The following is a 23,349-nucleotide window of genomic DNA, read 5'->3' as shown; positions in this document are numbered from 1 at the left end:
CAGTTTTAATCACAAAAATCCTTGTCATGCAGTAAGCAGCCCAGTTTGCTGAAGGAAGAAAAAACAAAACGGGACATGATTTGGGTAAAATGTAGGGGGAGGCCATGTCTTTTGCATGTGCTGGCCTCCTGCCACAGGCTGTTTCCAGTGCTCCAGCTGTCTGGGGAAGGGATGCTGCAGTCCTTGTGTCTTCATCCATTCTGTTGCTGGTTCCTCCACCTCCACCCTCTCCTAGGGTGGCAGAGCAAGCCAGCCTGGGGTCTGCTGTCCCGGTGCTGCTCTGGTCCCTGTGGATTAGCCCTTTGCTGCTGGGGGGGAGGCTGGCGAAAGGACTCCTACCGCCATCAGTGACCTCCCCCTTCAGGCTCAGCTGCTCAGGCTGTGCCCTGCTTTTGGAGCTCACTTGTTATGACTTAGAGACTAGGTAGTGCTAATGAGTGAAAGAACAGCTGAAACGGGTGATAGAAATGAGGCTCTGAAAGCAGTGGAAAGGCTGGCAATTCCACAGTTATATAAAGGAAATACTGTTATTCCTAAGGAAAAGGTACTACTTCTACAGCTATAATCTAAGATATTTTTCTCTTTAGCACCAAAGCCACACACTGGTATTCATCTAAGCTTAATGCAAACACTGCGTTGGGCAGTTCAGTGGTAGTCAGCTCTTATGAGCAATGTTAGCCTTGTAAGCTTTGTTTGGAGTTTTATTAGATTCCCTACTGCAGTAGGGAACCCCTACAAAATGGGCTTGATATTTAAAACCTATCTTGTATAATTTAAATAATTTAAAATAATCTAAAACCTATCTTGTATAATTTTTCCAATTCCAGATACAGTGACCGTAACTAATTTTTGGTAATAATCAAAAGATAATTAGATGTTTATGTATCCTTATTTGTAACCAGGATAAAAAAAATGGATTGTTAGCAGATATATTTATAAAATCAATCACACTGAATGTCAAATGTTGTAGCAGTGCATCTGAAGATCAGATGTTTCTTATCGATGTATATGTATTTAAATACTGACAGGTACTACAGCCAATTCAAATCTCTTTTGGAGTGATTTCTGATCTGTACAGAAACTACTGGGTACGGACGGGAAGGCCCTGGGCACGGACACGTCTGGCTGCTGGAGCTGCCCCGTAGGTGGCGTGAGCCGTCCGCTCAAGCACAGGCACAGCCCTAACACCCTGTTTGCATTTTTTAAGAAAAAGCAAAGAAACAAAGCCACATTCACATAACTGTCCTTTATATAGGTGCTACTGCCCGTGGTGGCTGGGGCACTGCTGTGTTGCAACGCCTTCGAGTCACAACTGTCATGTCGTGATAAACTATAAAGATACTTCTTTCTGGTCAAGGTAAAATATGGTATAAACTGAGCATTAACAAATACCTTTCCTTTTAGTCCTTTCTGGCTTCCTGTCTGTCAGTCTGTGTTTAGTTTTTCAAACACTATTTCTTGTTTGTCAAAAGGCAAGGGACTTTGTTTTCTAGCTATTCTAGAAGTGCATCATGTTGGAATGTGCTTTGCTCTGAGGTCATCAAAACCTGCAGATTTTTCTGGTGAGCACCAGCCCTTCGATCTTAATCTTTCTATATTTAGGGAAGAAAGGGAATGAATTTTGAGTGTGTCTGCAATTCCTATGCAGTTATACCTCACATTTAAGGATCATATTCATTCCTGGCTAGGTTTAATTGCACGTGAAATGGTGTTTGTATTCCACACCTGATCATAACAAGAGGAGGAGGCATGTACATTCAGGTGTCTATTCTGCTCCATTCAGCACTACTAAACCACAGAACAAGATCATCCACAGCTAGGTAAAAAGTGAGGGGGGAGAGGAGATTAAAAGGAGAAGGAAGTCAAAGGAGGATTGTCTGGCAAGACCTTCTATCTTCAGCTCTTCACAACCACTGAATACCTTTGCAGGTAACTACTATACTTTTAAGCCAGGTAGAATGGACATCAGGTTTCAGGTACAGTAAAGAAAATTTAATGAAAGGACCCAACAACAAAATATGTTTTATATTTCAAGGCACAAAAATATCTGTCTCCAGAAGGGTATGGAGGACTATGTTACACAGCAGCTGGAACAGGTGTTCTGCCTGAGCTTGAAGGACAAGGAGTGCAAAGTATCCAAGCATCTAAGATTGGAAATAGATCCCTCATGACATTGTCAGGTATGCCAGTGGGAGTTACAGGGAAAGCCCCATCAGGCACCTCTCAGCACTTATGGGCACAGCATGGGCTTGAGTGTTTGGCACTCACAGCATGCACAACAAACTCCTAATGTATGATCATGCTGAGATACACCAGGGGTTGCAAAGCTAGGAATACAAAGGAAAAGCTCATTTGGAAGATTAAAAGAATACCCTTTGCAAAAAAAATTGCCAATGCCTGGCTCACCTACTGTCCTATTTCTACTATTTAATCCCATTCACACACCTAAAATATCTCTGAATATTCCAAGGCCAGGAGAGACACACCCAAAGACAAGATTAAGATGGAAGGTTTTTTTCTCGTTTATTGCTTCAGCAGTACAGGCCTGAGTATTGGAAGCAGTGATTTCACAAAAATCAGTGGTTGCACTCACTTCTTAGGTACATAGGCAATAAAACTCTTCTTTGGATTTCTGAGGTTACGTACCTCCACGAAAACAGTCTCCACTTGGTTTAAATTTAGTTGAGTCCAGGAAACAAAAATGACATTGTCAGTGTTTCACAGGCCAGAGCTAGACCTTTCCCAAAGGAGATGTTATAATAATACCAGAGGAGGGAATGAACTCACTGCAGGCAAAAATTATAATAAAAATAATAATAAAAACTCAGACTCCTCCAAGTCACCTTTGGTTCAACTACAGACTGTAGGAGATTTCTCATTTAATATTTTAATGTGACTGTACATTGATTGGGAGAAGAGGAACATAACCTGTTAAGAGTTAACATTTTAGGATTCTTCCTCATCATGCTAAATCCGATACTGCATTTTCAGCAAGAAAATTGCAGGCCACTGGGCTTAACTGAAGCTGGGTAAGCCTTTTAGCTTATCAAATGTCACATGAAAAAATACCAGGCAAGTTGGGGCTGAGTAAGTGTTAAAGCTTTGCTAGGATAGTGTGTCCTCAAATAGTTGTAGAATGCCAAACACAGAGCTTCCCGTGTTACTTCAGGCTGAACAGGGATGCCAAGTATACAGAATTGGAAGCTGTCTATCAGGGTTTTTTTATTTGCTTGATACTGTGCAGACAGCAGAGACAAAATACCAAAAATGCCTGAAATCCTTATGACCTTTCACTGCAAACTGTGAACTCTGTCTGCTAAACTCAAATTTCTATTTACACTGTCAGCACAGGCTCCTGCTGTTGCCTTTTCTTTGTCTTTCCAGTTCGTCATGTATCAAGGAACAGCTTCACAAACACTGCACAGGAGGGGGCACCTCAGCACATTCCAGACCTTTTGCAGGTTCAAAATACTAAGTCTCCGTGTTGTGGATTGCTTAAAAACAGCTGTAATGCAAGCAAAGTAGCATGAAATAATGCTGTTTGCACACAAAGCAAGTATTCTACAGAAAGCTCTAGCTTTGCCATCAGCTGGCATGGCTCACATTCCCACGTTGTGCGCCGACGCCATGCTGCTGCATAGCTGACCCCATTTACACCATCTCCTATTTACACCAGGAATACACAGGCAACTACAGAGTAAATGGTCCAAAAATGCATTCAGTAAACTACTGCGTCAGCTTCTCAACTAAAATATCCCTGATTTCAGCATTGTGCTCCAACATTCATCCACCCCTTGCAAATCATGAGCTAGACTGTTGCAGTGAACAAGTATAGCGTAAATTTCAGATGTATAAAGTAGAAAATGTGAGGGCGAGTAGAGTGAGTAGAAAAGTGAGGGTGACTGAGCACTGGCACAGGTTGTCCAGGGAGGTTGTGGAGTCTCCATGCTTCGAGATAATTCAAAAGCCATTTGGACATGGTCCTGGGCAACTGGTCTAGGTGCCCCTGCTTGGACAAGATAAACTCCAGAGGTGCTTTCCAACCTCAACCGTTCTATGATTCTGTGAAATTGTTCCTGTGCAAGACTACTATGAACTGTAATATTTGACAGTATTTGCATAACTTTTGCAGTTGAAAAAGGATATCCTTAACCTGTTATTTAAATAAACCAAACAACTATATTGAACTCATCTGACACTAAATAGAAAGTTGAATTATATAACAAATATTTTAGCTGAACTATCATTATTAGCTGGGCAATTCTTCTGACTGTATTTCAAATTTCATTTCATTCTGTGGTAGCATTCCCTTAGCTTTACAAAACAAAGGTATTAATAGAGTTCTGTGTCTTAAAAGGTGACATTTCCAGAGAGACACAGAAAATACACTGGTGTTTCCATAAGAAACTCAGTGAGTTCACAAGGAATCACTACATTGATAAGTTCTGTCAATGAGGCTTTTGAAAGAAGACTGTTCACTTAGTGCTACTTTTCATTGAATGTGGAAGCTATGGAAAATGTGTGGAAAACATTTGCAAAGTGATGACTGCAGCTATATGCTCTATATGTTGCTGTTAATGAGCTATCTGTTAACAAACCATATGCTTCATCACATAAACAGGAGGATTTATGCTTAATGCAAAACCCATAAAAAGCCTTACTGTTTTGTACAACTGTTTCCCCAATCAGACAGGCACACTGCTTTATTCTTCCATGAATTTCCTGCTACCCGTATAAAAATCTGCTGCCTGCTGGCTTGAAGTCTTTTTTCAGTCTGAGCAACCTTGAGTTAGCTGCTTCTCCTCACTTTGCAAAGGGGCAGTCACCAATCAAAGTACTACCAGTGAACTTGCTGCCAAAGTCCAGAACTAAATGTGTACATCTGTACACATGTGAGGTTGTCTGGGGAGCAGGGGACTAGAGAAAGAGAGAATTTAATGAGCAGCAGGTCCTTCAGGTCTCTGCTGTGCACAGCCTGGGATCGCAAGCCTGTTGTCATGGTTACTAACAGCAAGCAGGCGGTATCCGTGGAATATCCCCAATTCTAATGATTTGTGGAGGCAAGTTCATCTTGTTCTTTTTCTGTGTTCTTCTGCACAGAGCTTTATGTGTCAATTATCTCTACTAAAGCTCTAAACAAGCCCTTCTTCTTCAAAACACAGACAAAAGCAACCATTGGGTTTATTCACAATAATGCTTGGATTAGTTAAAGAAACCACATTGACCAACAGGAAAAGAGAAGTAAATTTCTAAGCTATTGAGTAACTCTGCTATGTTTGGAAAGGATTTTTCTTTTGTAATTCCCCTTTAATTTCCTCCCATCCAGAGCTGCTGAGAGGAATCTGAAGCTTGGTTTTCATGAGTGACTAAAGGAGTCCAGCAACTGACTCCTGTTTAAAATCAGTGGTCCTGGAAATGTAAGGTAACATTTCCATAAACACATGAGTAATTTGAGGTTTAGGTTGCACTAAAAGTCATCCAGTGCTTCCAGCTCCCAAAGTCAGACAGGGAGGGAAAAGGCAGACTGGTAGACTAATTCTTATTATCAGATAAGCAGGGATTGAATGGAAGAACATAAAGCATGAGAAACTGAGGACAGAGAAGACAACTATGTTCAAGAAGTTTATACACTGAGAGGCATAAAAGGCAGTTCAACAGGAAAAATGATAGACAGAAAGAATATCGGACTACATAAACCAAAACATTACTTTCAGTCACTTAGGTTTTCTTTTGATTTTGAGCTATGACCTCAGTAAACCCACATGAAATTGTATAACCTTATCACCTGACCCAGTGCGTCTGAATTCAGCACAATACATTTTTTTCATTCTGCTTGCTGATCAGATTAGAAGGTGTCTGAAGTTAAACTGTGCATTCTGGTAACCGTTCTGAGTAGTTTCGCTTTCTTCATTTCAGTTGTCATTTTTCAATTTAAAAATATTAAAATACCACATTTGGGTGGGTAGAAAACCAAAGCAATCTGAAGCAAGTCAGACATTCTGAGGACATTTTTTAAATACCTTATTGCTTAAATAAAATAAACTTAAATCCCTTAGTCTAGCAATTACTTTCAGATGTTTGATTGTTTATTTTTAAAGAACTGTCATATCAACAATTTAAAACTGACAAGTACTACTTTGATATCTTCACAAGTTTTCTCTAACATCTGCTCCCTGCCGTATGTTGGGAACTATATACTCATCTTCATTGTCTCTTGTATTTATCTTAATTTTGCTGTGTTTTATTTTATTAGAGGAAAAACTTAGCAGAGCTGTTTGTGGCGAGATTTAGTTACAGGAAACCCAAAAGCTAAGCCCCAGTTTCAACTGAGACAATTAGACTGTTGATTTTGGTAGCAGCTCAGTACTCCTATTGGACCCAAAAGCCTTTCAAGTCTATCTGCCAGTTGATGCTCGAGTCTGAAATTTTTCTGTATTCTTGCTACAGATAAAGGGCTTTGTTGCCTTTTAATTTGAGGGATATTTCTGTGCTGATCTGAATGTTTTGCTGAAATTCTTCCCTATTCACTGTGAGAAGAGGAAATAATAATGTTTTCCAGAACTTCCAGCCCTTTTTTAAGGCTTTTTTTCCCCTTAATTCTCTGTTCCACTGTATCTGTGAATTGTTGAGGACAGTGTGCATTTTTCTCAAAGCAATTCTGACACACATAAAAAGTAGCAGGTGCGAATTTATAATGCTTATCTTAACTGTTGCTTTTTTCTGTCTAGTAAGTATATTTAATAGCTTATATGACTATTTCACTTGCTGTAGGTAAAGGACTCTAAAATATTGAACATGTGATACTCTTTTTAAAGTGATCTATATTATTATATAACACCAGAAGATCTTTATCAAAAGGTTTGATGAAATTATTAATAAAAAAAGCAATATTCTTATACAGTCTTTCCATCGGCTGCTATAGAAACTTTGCAGCCGAGTTATCAAAGTCCATTGCCATTCTTGGATGGATGTTTTATTGCTAGGTGGACTGGGCTCTAAAACTTTCTTATGGACGCTCTGGGAGAATGTTAATACTAGCTGGAAAGCGTTTTATTCTCTACTAATATTTTGTGGGCTGGAGCCTTGGACTATAGAATTTCTGGGTTTTTTTTGTTTGTTTGTTTTTTCTTTTCTTTCTTATTAGACTTCTCTAGCCCCTGACACAGGGCGGGTCGCAGCAGGCTCTGCCGGGTGAAATGGTTACCAGGGACAGCTCCGGCAGCGGCCCCTGCCAGAGGTCCGAATCCCCCGGCACTGTGCCAGCCCAGCCCGGTGCTGGGAGAAGTTCAGTGGGTTCACAGAGCGGGTCTCTGCCAGGGCTGATGCTCTAGAGCCACCTCTTTGGAGAGTCATGTTTATGTGGCTCTGCTGGTTTAATTGCAGACAAATTGTGTACGATTTCTCCGCAAGAGAGAAACGTGATAGAATGTAGTGCTCATCCTCCTTAAAAGATGTTCAGAACGTCTGAGGAATGTACACAATTCGTTCTTAACATGTGGATTCTTTTAATTAGCTATCTAGAAACCAAACCAGAGTGCAGGATACTACTGCAATGCAGCTTGTTAAGCAATAATGCATTTTTTCTTCCAAAAGTCACACATGATAACAAACAATAGTCATAGGCATAAGATGACTGTGGATACTATGAGCTAATGTCTAGTTGTCAGAAACTTTTCCATTAAGGCTCAGAATGATGTTTAGCATATTCTTCCCATTATTGAGCTAAACTAAACACTGTATTAAACACGGATTTCTCAATGACTGTTACTGCTGTTTATTTTTACATGTGCATACATACGGAAGCAGACACATGTACATACGCATTCTGGATATCAAAAGCACATCAGTAGCATGGTTCACTCTGTTCCCAGGATATAATGGTTTTTGACACTTCTTTTTTAATTAAACCTGTCCTTTCTCTTTGCTGATCATAAAAAATAGATTTAAAGCAAGATTCTTTAAACAAACATGAAATGTCAAAATTACATGTTCTCTCCTGTTAAACAACAGAGAATGACTGAACGGGTACATTTCTTTAATTATCTAGGAAAAAAAAAAGCTGCTGAGGATGATCACCAAAATTTATGTACCATATATTTTTCTACTCAAAATTCAAAAGCTTTGCTGTATAGCAAACACTTGAATAACTTATCAAATCCTGTGTGGGTGACAGCTTTAAGACAACTTCAGTTTTAAGCCTTTGCGCTTTGTTTTTGGCATTATGTGTAACTCATTTAGGATTTCAAAGCTGGATATACTTACATTTAGATTTCAGGAAAGGGCAGAAGGACAGGTTGTTTGTGTTAGGCCCGTTGTTACTTTGTTGATTATAAGTCGGTCCCTAGGGGAAAAATAGAGCTTATAAGAAATATATGAGCACACTGTACTTTTTTTCAAAAATATTAAGGAATATTGGCCAAGCTTTTCAAACATAGTGGCTTAACACTTCATATTTTAACTTCATATTCAGGCTTCTTATTCAAAGCCTACTGTTCAGAAGTATGAAAACCTGGCAACTCATTCACTTCAAGTGAGTAGCCTTTTTAGTTACTCAATGCTTGTGAAAACTGATGTAGCAGTTTGAATATAGACTAAAAAGAATAATTTTTTGTATTTTTATTGGCAATCCTGTAATAATTACGCTGTAAATCAAAATATGCGTTTGGATTTCAAGAAAACTGAGCCTTGTTGCCACCCTTCTGCAGAGACATTGCATAGCTTTTTCAGATTACTAGGTATAAAATTATCACTTTGAAGGACAGCTGAAAAAATTTTACTTAATCTCATCTTTCTCCATGTCTGTTGCCCTCATTAAAATGTACATACATTTCATGTAATGCGCAACATAAAGTCGTTAGTTTCCAAGAAGCTTGGATTGATATGATGTGCTTGGAACCGCCATACAAAGTCCCAAGCATGACTGCACTCCTAATGTGAGAATGCTAACAAGGGGAGCCACGGCAATGCTAATATCCTATATAAATATAAAATATGCTTATCTATTTTATAGGCTAATCACTCTCATGCAGCTGCTACCAAGTCATACGTGCTTCACCTGATCCAAATCCCACTGACATGACTAGGAAGAGTCTCTGTGACTTGGTGGGCTCAGCTGCCATCGTTTTTAGGGTTGCCATCGCATTTAGGGTTCAGTGTGGTAAAGTCCTGGATGGTGAATTCTGGAGACCTGTGCTCCAGCTGGAGTGTGAGCACATAGTTGAGTGCTTTGCTGGGTCAGACCTAGGGAGGGACCAGCACTTCTCTGCATAGCCCTTGCCCTCAGCTGCTGACCACATGCTCCTTTTGCTGCTCAGTGTCTATCCTGCATGAACCATGGGCTACTAGAAGAACAGGTCTTTGATACGCAGGGTGATGCTCTCCACGTGCTGATTGGCTTTGTGGTTGAAAATTGAGATATTTGGCCTAAGATCTTCCTTGCCTGTGTTTTTACTCTCCAGAGCCACTGTTTTCCCAGCAGAGTAACTCCAGAGAGCTAAACGCACCCGAAGGTATCTCTCCCTTTACTGGAAGCATTTTATCAGTCATGGCAAAATGAAAACTCGAGTAGTGGCTCCTAACCTCTGCACAGCTGAGCTTCAGCAGTGCCGTGAACCCCATAGGCCCCAGGGAGCTGTGCCCTGGGTGGCCTGGCTGCCACCAGACTATGCTAACCTTAGAGGGAGGAAGCATTTGGAGAGGGAGGAGAGCCAAAAAGGAGCACTGATTTCACAAGGGAAACCTGCAGGTAGCTTGACTGTTTTACCTCAGATTTATTCCGGCCCATTTGAAACATGCCTGCTACCCTGTTTCATTTGAATGCCACATCTGGGCTATTGTAAGGTCTCTTTCTTTCAAATCTGACAAAAGAATTAATTAAATTTTGGTCAAAACGGTACATTTTCACAAAAGAAGCTTGAATCTTGTAGATAGAGGATCATTTTTTTGCCAGAAAGGAGACCTCAAAACATCAGCCCAGGTACTTCCAGAGTACCTTGTTGCCAACCAGCTCTTTAGCTTCTGGTCCCTGGCTGGAATCTGTTTCTCCATTTCAGGTGGCTCCAACTGCCCACCCAGCCCCAGCACGGGTCCGAGAGCTGCCACATGATGGCAGCCAGATGGGTGCCTTCCTCACAAAGCCCAGAGTCCTCACAGAAAGTAACTGGCTGCTTTCCAGACCCTCTGGTTAGGTTAGGGATTAGATGAGTGATGACAAAGCTTTCTGGCCTCTGGTGTCAAATTTATTGTAAACAATCTCAATAGGAGATAATGCCCAAGTACTGTGCGTTATTTGCAACTGGTTTCATCCAGTTCATCTCAGCCGTACAAAGAAATATGCATTTGGCACCTTTCTAGAGGACTCTAAAGCCTGGAGAGCAGAAATTGCCAATGCATTACGCACAGCCTCACTGCCATTTGATTCCTAGTTTTACGAAGAGTAGCTTTTTATTGTTTATCCTGCTTTTTATTGTTTTTCCTGCCAAACAGTCCTTCTGCTTCAAACAATGTGTCAGTAATTCAGAACTCATCTACACTCATTCAGCACTTTTAGAGATGGCTCTGGGGTGCACAGTTGAACTCTGGACAGAAACTCCTCTGCAGCTTGCAGGTGTTTAGTTTTGGGGCTTCGGCTCAGCTTCTTGTGTGGATGAAGGAAAGTCACAAAGTCAGACATAGCTTTGAATAGTTAGCAAAATGGAGAGCTGCCACACTGAAGGGGATGGCAAGCTACTTTGCCTGTGCCTGAGGAGAGAGGGATTAGGCATTTCAGCGGAACAGCTCATTCCCACCTCCTGTTTGTACCATCCATGCTGCCACTGCTGTTACTGCCTTTGTGGGATTAGAGGGAGGGTAAAGGAGTGCCAGTGTGTACCACAGGGTCCCAGTACAGCAGCAGCAACAGCAATCACATCTGCCCTTTCTACCTCCAGTGGCAGCAGCATTTCTCTGGCTTTCTGCCCTCGTGCTGTCAGTTCCTGTCCCTCCAAACCAGCATCGACTCCTCCTTTACAATCAAGAAGGTACAGAAAAATGTGGAGGTAGTGTAAGTGAAGGGAAGGTCTCTGGGTGTCCTGCCTCTGGGGAGGAGGGGAAGGAACGAAAAGAAGTGATCCCAAGGAGAAAAGACAACTGTAGGATCAGAAAAAGTGCCCTGTCCTCTCACAACCTCCCCACACAGTCCCCTCAGTCCTCAAAAAGCACATCACTGACACAGCCCTCCCCTTTCCCTCTCATGTGCCTTTCGCCATCTCACACCACCACCACTACCCCTGCCTGCCTTCCCTGCTCCAAGGATGTCCTTGGCCAGTGCTGAGAGTTTCATTTTGCTACAAAGTGTAACCAATAAAAAGCCAAATTCTGGCTCCAGTGAATCACTCAACAGGGTCCCACTGATTTTTCTGAGAGGAACTCCTGGTCACTTTGAGATGTTGTTGTCTTTAAAAACATATAATTTTAATATTATTATCCAGCTCTTCATGTCCTGAGACTGGTCACTTGATGTGCATTCTTCTGCTCAACTACTTTCAGAACTGAAAACCTATAATAGTGCAGTATTTTTTTTTTCCCCTGAAAAAATAATCTCATGAAAGATTTCCTGCTGATACAATCCCTGTCTCCCCTGTGTTATTCAATCACATGGAGATCCCAATATCTATATGTTAGGACTATTTGGAGAAGTTCCAAGTCTAAAGCCATAATATCGGCGAACATGAAGCAACACAAGGCAGTCTTTTCTGTTACGGAGAAAATAAGTCCCAAGAAGGCTTCCTGGAGAAGCAAGGGAGGGAGGTAATACGAAAGAGAGAGGAGAAGAAGAGAAACCATTCCTAAGAGGAAACTTAAGCATTAGATTTCCTGATTGGTAAAGTTTCATTTCATTGCTCTGCTTTTAAGAATTACTTACTGCAAAGCTGTAGTTGAAAGGAGAGGGGAGAATTTATTTTTTACGTACTAAATCTTCAAATATACTAAGATGGCATGCAGTCTCCTCTCCTTCCCACTCTGCTGCCTGCAGGTATTAGCTGGGTATGGAAAACAACATTTTCTGTTTGCAATTCAAGTGCAGAAAGGCAAATGCAGAATGGCAGAAAATCACTATTTCTCTCTTAACACAGGACCCCTAGTTAATTTAAGTAGTCACATAAATGTAACTTCTGTTTTAAGCATATACTGAAGTCCTGCTGATTCAATATTCAGCCCAAATGCAAATGACTTTTGTGGAATGAGGTTTGCATTGAACTGGATCTACTTAGTAAAAGATTTCAATCTGGTGTTTGAGGGAGAAAATAGGAATTTTGTCAATTGCTGCAAATGCCTCTGTAGCAAAATCGCTGCTGTGCTCATTGTTTGTGCTCTTTTCTAGTGAATTTTTAAAATTTTTGTGAGAGAGAACTACTGTGGAATAGAAGGCTGGTCTGGAGAAAAGTCATAGGAATGTGTACACATAATTACATCTTTTAAAAGTAGCACGCGACTTAGGATTTCCTAAACTGTACCAGAAAACATTGACATCCTGGAACTGTCATTTGCAATTTCAAATACCAGCTTTCCAAGCATAATTAGTGTCCTTGTAAATGTTTCAATATAAAATTTGGGACTCATTTTGGACAAGCCAGTCCATAAACCCTACGGATTTTTTTCCCCATTTATTATTTCCTTTTCCAGTGTTCCAGGGATGACAGCTGTGATATTTAAAGCTAAGAAATAGCAAATTGAAATAGCATGTTTTAAAGTATTTATTACATTTAATTACAGTGTATATATAAGTTGCTTAAATTTGTAATTCACACTTTTTTCCTGACATTTTTTTTTTTTGCTTAGAGTACCCATGATTCCCATCCTCCCTTATACAAAATACACAAATACTTTTACATAACTACAGCTTTCCTCTAGTCAGACACCAAAATAGAGGGTAGAGGATATGAAAATTACTCATGACAGATGAGTCACATTAATATTATGTTCTAAGCCATGAGAAAAATGAGACACAAGGGGTAGGAATCAGAACAGATCAAAACCGTTAGTACTTCATGATCCAAACCCACAAGTATCTACTGAGGTGTAAAATGTTCTTTTTTCAAAAAGTGTGAGAAAAACACAAAGAGCTTTGTACTGCAAATACTGGCAGCACACAATGTTGCAATTATTCTCAATATTTTGAGATGCTTGAATCATAACCAAAACTTTAAGCCACACTGAGGTAAAAGCATTTTTATATTCCTTCACCAAAATAAAACAAAACAAAACAAAAAAAAAAGGATTTTGTCACAGTTGCATCAGAAATGGTGAGCCAAGTTCTACCACTGACTGATAATAAGAAGGGAGGGCTGTCATGGCATCCTCTTGCTTTTTTTTTTTTTTCCCAGCGTAGTAAATTCAAAATCATTCAGATAGTACTCCCATTAGCTTTATCAGATTTCTGTGCTGCTATAAAAATCTTGTCTATTCTGTCTTTGAAAAGACTCATTCTGATTGCCTTCTACAGGTACTTTACTATTTCAGTGCATGTGGCTAACAATCTGGATATGAAGCATTATCTTTATTCCTATTTAGAGGACAGTAAATAGGATCGGTCACATTGGGTACGTTCTCAGTAGGTTACCACTTACTAGTAGAATTAAGAAGAAGTATTAATCACTCCATCTCATGTGATCAGGAAATACTGTCTGTAATTTAGGTCTCCACTGGGTGAACTAAGTATTCTGTTTCTTAAAACATCAGTATTCTCTTTTTTCATTCCTCCTTCTTGACCTAGTATCCAGCAGAATGCTCAAGTCAGCAAGACAGTGAGCATTCAATACGAGCTCGTCAGCACCCTCAAGCCTTGGGAAAGGATGTGCTGCTGTTGGCACCTGATGGAGGCCGGCAGGGACCTCTGTCAAAATGCACTGTGAGAGTTCTTCCCTGGCTGCACAACGGGTATTTCAACACAGACCTGACAGACACTCTAGCCTGCCAGGCCTCAGTTCAGCAAAAGACTGAAGTGGGGAGTGATTTAAGTATGCATGCGGAGACATGTATTTGCCTGACTATAACTTCAGTGTAATTGTACGTGTGCCGTAAACTCTGTGCAATGACTTTATAGGATTGGAGTTGAGCTGTGTTTCTCATCATGAGAGTGAATTAGGTAGGTAAGTATTAGCTCTGCTTAACGCCACTTGTTTGTTCTTCCAGCTACTAGCAGGCACCCTGTTCCTACCCGCTCCCCACCGAAATGTGTCATTTCCTCAGATGATAACAAAAGTAGTCATTCACAGTGCTTAACATGCTGGTTTTATGCCACTTTTTCATGCTGTGTAGAAGAGTTTAAACATGGAAAGTGAACAGACAATTTATGGAAAATCAACACACAAGATTAAGGAAGAAAATTTAAGAACTAAATGGGTGGTCTTAACCAGACAATTCCTGTGGACTTTATTCAGAGAAATACATGGCTAAATAATTAGGAATCAGCACAGTGCTTTGAGTATCTAGCTGTAAAGGTGTTCCCTTAAGTCAATAAAAGCAAGTTCTCCTTTTTCTCAATTTTTAATTTGCCTTATCATGCCTGAGGAATTTTTCTACCTTCTTAATTTATGCAATACTTTGGATTTGTTTTATAGTTATAAAACACATTTCCTATCATCCATCAAACCCCAGTAAGTTGATTCTTTATTTGCTTGCAAATAGTTATAGTTGTTGCATTTTGTTTAGTCCATGGAAATTCTGTGATTTAGTTTTTGTTTGCCAGGCAATGTGTGAGATACTTGCCGTGAGGTAAACATGGACACTGGGTAATGGCAGGCCATTTCTTTAGCGATACTGGAACTATCACAAGATGTGTTTCTTGTTACTAGTACTTGTAACTGTGATAAACTTCTCAGGTTTTTCAGCCAAAGCAATTGCTACAAAACCACCTCCCCAGAAAAGGTTTTTAGGAGCACACTGAACTGCAATTAAAGAGCGGGCCTCTGAGTGCCAAGAAGATTATAGGGAGGTATTATTGGTCCAGACAGAAATTTTGCCAGGCCTTCAGGACAGAATTATGTATCACTGCGTGTTTCTTTCTGGTATGTTTCTACACCATGAACTTGAACAGGTTTTCAAATTTGTGATGAAATCTAAGCTCTGTTAAGACTACTGTATTTCTGTCTTGAAAGTTTTCCTAACCCATACATACAAAGATTTGCTAGTGCCAGCCAAGACTAGCTGTTTCTGAGAGAGTTACCTGTAAAAGGAAACAATAGTTATAAAGGGCATGGTGTAATTTTAGTCAGGTTATTTATGCATGCCTCTTAAAAAAAAAAAAAAAAAAGACAAGTAAACTTTCCAGTTCCTTACTCCTGCCAATCTCAACAAACCAATTCTTTATCCATCCTGGAATTTTTATCAGCCTAGTCTCATGTTATAAGGAAAAATGAAGTGAAATGCACATTTTTGATATAATCTAATAAAAAGTCAGAGCACATAACTTGCTAATATAGTGTTCAATGACCAATCTGCTCTGTTTACCACAGGTATAGGTAGTGTTCCTTAACCTGATTGGCACCAGCCAATTCTTGCTGCTTTGTTTATTTGTTTGGCTAAACTCCCTGAAGCACACCACATCCTTTTATGTAATTTACCTTCAAAAGCTAAGTGATAGGCATAAGGACTATGCTAACTTCTGGATAATATATTTGAAAGAATTGTTCTAAACACCATAAATATAATCATGATGAAATATCACAGCAGAGAACAACCTTGACTGTCATCTGCATACTCAGCATGGGCAGAAACAAACAAACAAACAAAAGTAAATTCTATCCTCCATTGCTGACATAACTGAATATTGGACACTCTACATCTTTGATATTTGGCAAATGGAAAAAGCTTAAGGGAGATGAAATTGCCAAACAGTTTCTATGTTAGCATTACAGAATCTCGCATCATAAAGAAAAGGCAAAACTTTTCTGTTCAAGTCTCGAGAACACTGAGTTGATAAAGTAATTAAACATGTACCCACTATATTTTTGAGAGTGTTACACACTGAGTTATGTACATGGTTAAGTTTTTTGCTGAATCAGGGGCTTAAATTAAACTGGTAGAAATTCCCCCATGCTTAGCAGAGAGCAAAATACCAATTACAGAAAAGCGTGGGGGTTTTTTTCATCATACTTTTTCTCTTAAGTAAAACCAAAGCGATTAAACATATTCAAACAGTTGCGTGTTTTCTACTCAGCTGGGGATGAGGAAATGAAAAGGAACATGATCTACTATTATTAATCAAAGAGTAGCAATGTTATACTTGTATATTTCATCATAAAGTAAAATGCTTTCAGGCTTATAGAGGTAAAAGTACTGAGAATATATTCAAAATACCACCCTTGGAAGTAATATGCCTCTGTGGACTGTAAAGTATGTCCTCCCCTTCATGCCCCTTAGGGATTCATGCTGTTTGTCGTCCATTCCTTTTAAGGCAAGATTTTAGGAGTTTCCCACTACAGGCAAGCGGCAGAATTCCTCTCCATGCTACTATAGTACCTGATAAGCTTATGCCAGTGGCTTATTTGGTCATCACTACAGTAGTACCTAAATATTCACATTTTTATCTTCACAGTACCTTGTGAGGTAGGGAAGATGTACTGCTCCCATTTTGTGGCTGCAGTGAGGCAAAATCTTCTGCCCAAGGTTTGTCAGGAGGTGTGTAAGAGATGTGGGGTGCAGGAAGGAGGTATTCCCTGCCTCAGGGTGGTGCCTTAATCAGTGGGTCAGCCTTCCTTTCTACAGGTATAGGAAGCCTTATCCAGGACAAGCAGCACAAACACTGCTTGTGTATTTGAAGAAGTTATGACACGTCCCACCTCATGAACTGTGTTTCACTTGGGATATGTCCTGTGATCTCAGCCGGATCTCATGTTCCCCTGCCTGTTGCCTCCCTAACCCCCAAAAACATAGCCGTCACTTTTGCAAGCACTGAATTATCTTACAAATGTCATTAGCTAATTAAAACTTACAGTACACACTGTGTTTCTACCATGTTTGGAATTTCTATTCCAAAATTTCATCACTTAATGGGATTACATAGGTAGTATTCATACATGTGACTGTATTAGACTCCCAGCTGTACTGCTGTGCAAATTAAAGGCTTTAAAGAGACAGCAGTTACGAGGTGAGGTGTGTGACAAGTCAGAAATTATGCTTAGATGTCACGCATGACTAATGAAATAAACATTTCGAATGCTATTGAATATATTAAATTAAGAAAGTGGGCTGGTAAAAATGAGAACATTTACAAATGACTTTAAAAGAAGCTTCTAAAGATTTTTCTCGAATTTATACAGTAAGAGACAGCACAAGCACTGCAAAATACAATAAGTACTTTGACTTAAGCTGAAGTCCTACAGACAGTCCAGAAACAGAAAGAACATTTGGATGGAAATATAACTAAGCAGAGATTCTGGAAATAATTCAGCTATAAAAAGCCACAGGCATCCAGGCTTTGATGCATTCCCGAGACCATTCTATAAAGAATAAAAAGATGTACTAATGCTAATTCTAAGGAAAGATACCTCTTCTGAGTTGGACAGAAAGAGTTTGGTGATAAGAATGTTTCTAATGACAATCCTAAAACTTCTTCAATTATGAAGGTGTGTAGAAAGTATAGGTCCTGAATAAAGGTGGATTGTATAACACTGGCAACATTCTGGCCAACAGATTGGAAATCTTTGCAAGTATAAATCAGATTTATCACTTTAGATTCATTAAGAACAAGTTCATAATGATGTTAGCTAATTGATTTCATTGTACATTTTAAAAAATGTAGAATTTAGTCTAATGTCAGCCTTTTGTGCAGGTGGCAAGAAGGATTTTGATAGAGTGGGATGGATCAGCTACACCCAAACTGTTCTCCATGCTGTAGCTATCTGAACGTGGTAATAGAACTCTGTTCTGGAGTTCACGCTGCAATTTGCTTTCATATGGGAGAATAACTCCAGGACTTAACCCCACTTTATCCCTGGTACTTTAATTTGAATTTATTTGAAGTCGTATGCTACATCAGTTATGAAACCATTTTCTAGGTAAGTTCCACCTTTCTTCCAGATGACATCAGAGTGACACCACAGTCAAAGTGATTTATACAGTTGTAACTTCCAAGATGGATCTACCATTATATGTAGAAAATTTAGATATTATGTGTCATACAAAATAAATCTGTCCTCTGTTTCCATGGCTTAAAATATTGAGAATTTAACAGACTTAAATACCTTCACTGGTGTCCAAGCCATAGGGAGATGGGGAATTCCTATGGACTTAAATATTATTATTTTATGTGGGATGACCTCGGATACCATGTTCAGAAGCGGTAGAGTAAACCTGTATGGGAGCATGGAGTTAAACAGAATCTTTGGCTTTTGGAAACTGGAAAAATACCTGGCATTTCTTCCTTCCTAAACTGATGAATGCAAATGAAAATATAGAATTACTTATCTTCCACAGCAGCTGGTTAATGCCTTTAATTTCTTAGGCAGTAATAGTACAAGGTTGACTGGGATAAGTTTTAGGTCTGACAAACATTAAAAAGGTATTTCAATTCTTAGGAGGATAGCTGGCAGTTTTAGTAGATACGCTATTTAGTTATGATAACAGTAAAACAAAATATATGGCTATTTTGATTCAAAATTGGACATGAATAGGCTGAGGTCTGATGAAGGAAGATGAGTCAAATTGCAAATCTGACTGATAGATATAACTGTGTTAGAGATCAAAATTAGCAACACAATTCCACAGCTATTAACATCCTGTTTTTATATCAGTGTTTCTAGGTGAATTTTTATTGGAGAAGTAAGATTTCTGAGTATAATGGGATGACTCTGACAAAAGATGGGGAAAATTAGATATGCTTTGTCTCACAAAAATGACAAGAGAAAATGAATCTTTCATTCCTCTAAAATGAGCACTTATTTGAAGAAAGATAGAAAGATACCCCTATGGGTTGCTCTTTCCCAGAGATGAAATCTTTATTAATCTTTATTAATTAGATGTTTGAATTCTTGCAGAGGTCACCAGTTCAGTGAACATAAATGTCTTTAGCAGAGGATGTGAAAGTGATGGTTTTAAGAATCCATGTATCACCTACACTGTAGATCCTATTCTGAGACTGAAAAAAAAATAGGGGTATATTGGGCAGAACATGTAAAGATATGTAGTCAGCTTATCTTCAGCAGCTTAAGAGCACATGAAAAACAGTCTTGTTAGATAAAGGACCCACCTTCCATAGAGGTCATATCAGCCAGCAGGCAAGTCTTTTAACAGCTCTGTGCTAATGTCTCTCCATCTGCAAAATGATTATATTAACATTTACCTACCTCATAATGGAAGCTGGAAGAGCTTAATTAACATGAAGTTATTTACAGCTCTTGGGTTGAAAGCTGTGCTAGAGGTCCAAAATATTTGTTAATATTATTATTTCTATATCCAGATGATTTGGCCACATGTTTGCAACACACCAGCATAGAAACCTACTGGATGCAATGCAGTATTAGACAGTTCACCAAATGAGAAGCTCAGCAGTGTAAATAATAGCTCTAATTGGCAGGGTGCTTTGGAAGATCCACCCATCTTAAGGCTTTATTGCAACTCTTTGGCCATGCAGAATACAAATCAGCTCTGATTTATGATTCTGTTAGCTCCAAAGCCACTAAGGAACAGAGAGCTAGAGTTTGGAACGGAGCTGAGAATTCATTCCAGCAGCATGCAGTCTCATTTGGGCAGATGTGACAACCTCCACCTTCGACTGGAAGCTCAGTGTGAGCCAGCAGAAAATACATTTTTAATATGCCGGGTAATAAGGCAAATGCTGTTATTTGGAACTACTAGCAAAGACACCTGCTGACTCTTGGCATTAAAGGCAATGGCACCTGCTAGATACATTGCAGGGGGAGAGGCGAAATCTGGTCCTTGTTGAAGTCAAGGGAAGTTTCGCCATTGACTTCAAACATGACAGAATTTCTCTTACAATAATTATTGATTTATATGTGTATATACAATGTTATGGGTAGTTTATGAAACTTCTATACACAGGCAGATGTCAATAATGTCAAATAATTGGGATGCTGACATACCAAAGGAATATAATTAGCACAATAAATATGTAGTAGGAAAAAAAACAGATTGATCACACCTTGCGTTAAAAATTGATTGATTATAGAATTTGATATCATCCCACACGAAAGTCACAAAACAGACCATTCAGTGGCATTGGTGGTTGGTGAAAAGCACTTTTCAAGGCTTAGATGGTTTGTAACTTTTAGTGTCAGGACACTGTCCAAGAATCTTAAGGGTAGAAAGAATTCTTGTACATTCACTTTATGCAGTAAATAAATTGCATGACTCCTCTTTAAATTTATGCAAAGCCATGAGTTTTGCTGGAGATAAAAAATAAGTTATCCAAAGCAAGCTTTGGGGAGAACCAGCTCTGTTTTTTGCTTGTGTACTTTGCCCAGTGTCTCTCTTCCCCTGTATTTTAGCATTATCAATCTTCTGTGTCTACATTCTTTTCTTGAAATTATATCAAAAAATCTGAAGCTTTTAATAACCTGCCAATAAAACCTCTGCAGCTGAGTCTGCTAAAACACCCGCTTATTCTCTAAAGGGAGCAAATTTGCATGCAGGTTTTTTTGACTATACTGAGAGAATGTTTCTGTTGAAGTAATTTTTCCAGTAAAATCCCAGAGTGCTTGTTCAAGAGGCTGGTCTGACAGATGAACTTTCACAAACTGAAAAAATTTAGACTGGTTGTGTGCTTCCAGTGTATATATCACTACCTCAATACAAACGTGAGGCTTTTATTCAAAGCCTGGACACGAGCCTGACGCCTTGTTTCAAACCATGCACAGTCAGCCATTAACCTGCAGCAACAGGCAGCCAATCCGCTATGACATACTATGGACCACGGACAAGAAAACCAACGTGAAAGCACCACTGAGCTGAAAGCACTACTTAGACTCCTTGCAGAAGAGTGTCTGGTTGCTTTGGTGTGGTGTAACTTACACCTTGGCAAAATGTAATTTTCTGCCCTTGAAAATACAGGCCTGAAAGGTTCAGGTGGAAGAGCCATGCAACTCCCTTCCTGCAGAAGGGTCAGCAGCAAGGATTCCCCCTGCTGGTGCTTCAGGACCAAGTGAAAACTGTCAGTACCTTCTGTGCATGACTATGGCCTTTAGGTTCTCTCTTTCTTTCTGACTGAAGATGGAGAGATGCTGGAGAAACTACAGTACCTGCTCTACTTCTACTAAAATCCTGGCTTTAGAGAAACTCACAGTGACCGGGCATTACCATAGAACTTGCAAGGTACTTCCATTTTGGTGACTAAAGCAGAATGAAAGCTTGTCTTCACATGAGGAATGGAAACTGAATTGACTCTAAAAATTTCTTCCAGAATGACTGTTGTAGAGTGATCGCACCACCACAAGGAAGGCCCTAGACTAGATAATCTGTGTTCCTGTGATTCCTCAGGGAATGCAGCAGCTGCTGTCCTGTCACAGTGAACACATGGCAGATGAATTCATCAGTCCAGTTTCAGAGAGAAGGTTGTGGGTAATTTCATGGTGCTTACAAAAGCATAGTATGGTGTTTTGCAGTCCATGAAAAGGGACAGAAGAACCCTGAGGCTTCTGTTTTCTTCCCTTAATGTAATTGGTGGTGATGGACAGTCAGGTTTTAAAAGCTGACAGTGTTTTAATTGAAATTGTAACTATAATCAAGTGTCACTTTGTCACATGCACTACATTGTACAGGTAACACAGTTCCACCTGATCTTATCTGATGCAATCACATCACATGTCATAATTTCTTTTAAGTTTCAATAAGTACACTGTTTAATTTTTTCCTGCTTTATAGTATTTTCTTCCTAAATCTACCTCTAGATCCTGTAATACTCTTAACATATCTGCAAATCTACTACAGTAGCTACTTTATTTAAATAACAAGACTCCCCCTTTACTGAGGAATTAAGCAACCTTTGTTGGCAGCAGTCTGGTAGGGTGCTTAAACCTGGAAAGGTTGTGCAATCCCAGGCTAAACTATTGAAAGAATGTTTCAAAAAAATCAGAACTGAAAGTTTGCTCTGTTGCAAGCAAATAAACTTGCATTAGCTCTTCAAAGCAGACCTCATTGTTCAATGGCTCTGAGGCAGTCGTTGCTTTCTCAGCAGAAATGCTTGTGATTCAATTTTAACTAGCCCTCAGACTTTTTTCACTGCATAAAATGATATCAGCAGAAAACTCTGTGCTCTACATGACCAAGAAAGCATTCTACAATATTTTAAGTAAGTGTTTCTTACAGAACAAAACTATTAGTATTGCTTACACTGTATTGATACCCCACCTGGATTCCTGTGTCCAGCTCCGGAGCCCTCAGCACAAGAAAGACATGGACCTGTTGGATTGGGTCCAGAGGAGTGCCACAAAAATGATCTGAGGGCTAGGGCACCTCTGCTGTGAGGAAAGGCTGAGAGAGTTGGGGCTGTTCAGCCTGGAGAAGAGAAGGCTGCGGGGAGACCTTATTGCGGCCTTTCAGTACTTGCAGGGGGCTTATAAAAAAGATGGGGACAGGCTTTTTAGCAGGGCCTGCAGCAATAGGACAAGGGGCAATGGTTTTAAACTAAAAGAGGGTAGATTAAGGCTGGCTATAAGGAAGACATTTTTTACAATGAGGGTGGTGAAGCACTGGAATGGGTTGCCCAGAGAGGTGGTCGATGCCCCATCCCTGGAAACATTCAAGGCAAGGCTGGATGGGGCTCTGAGCAACCTGATGTGGTTGAAGATGTCCCAGCTTGTTGCAGGGGGGTTGGACTAGATGACCTTTAAAGATCTCTTCCAACCCAAACCATTCTATGATTCTATGATTCTATGATTCTATGATTTTTATGGCAGATATTGGGACTTACACTGAACTGCAGCCTACTAAGTTGAAAATCTTTGATAAACAGGGATTTTAGAAGGGACAAACCAGCCATGTCATCTCAGCCATCTCACCTCAGCCATCTCTTAGGAAGCTATTGAAAAAAATTATTGATTTTCCCATGTGATAATTCCTGGCATTAGACCTTCCAGCATCTACTGCTAATCTTCTGAGATACTTCTGTGAACTGATATGCTGTGGCATTCGCTCTTGGTACCAGGGACAATGCAATTCTACAAAAACCACATCTTCAGGACATTTGGTCAGGAGACTCAAAGGATGTGCGCAGTGTATTTCATAGCATGCAAGATATCTGTCCTGTAGGGTAATTTGACATGGTCTGTTCCTCCATCTATCTCCAGCACCTTGTTCTGTTGCAACAACGTGTCAGATCACCAAGGAAAAAGGCAATATGGTCTCTGTAAAGGT

The 23,349-nt window shown here is 39.7% G+C and overlaps 1 protein-coding gene across 3 annotated transcripts in view; it reads right to left on the bottom strand.

The window, feature by feature from the left end:
• The window catches only part of COL8A1 (collagen type VIII alpha 1 chain), a 93,708-nt gene that overhangs the window by 26,594 nt on the left and 43,765 nt on the right, over positions 1 to 23,349 (bottom strand). The window contains exons 1-2 of one of the 3 annotated variants that reach the window (XM_075436209.1): positions 19,229 to 19,267; positions 8,263 to 8,341 (exon numbers count right to left, since the gene is read on the bottom strand). The exons of 1 other annotated variant lie outside the window; for it this stretch is intronic. The gene's annotated coding sequence lies outside the window, so the exon portion shown is untranslated. Of the gene's footprint in view, positions 1 to 8,262; positions 8,342 to 19,228; positions 19,268 to 23,349 lie in introns of those variants that run through there. One more of the 3 variants, XM_075436200.1, reaches the window with a different exon arrangement.

The sequence above is a fragment of the Opisthocomus hoazin genome, chromosome 1 (genome assembly GCF_030867145.1).
Source record: "Opisthocomus hoazin isolate bOpiHoa1 chromosome 1, bOpiHoa1.hap1, whole genome shotgun sequence".
Classification (NCBI taxonomy): Eukaryota; Metazoa; Chordata; class Aves; order Opisthocomiformes; family Opisthocomidae; genus Opisthocomus; species Opisthocomus hoazin.
Note: the sequence above shows the minus strand (reverse complement) of the source record. Positions and strands in the feature narration are given on the sequence as shown.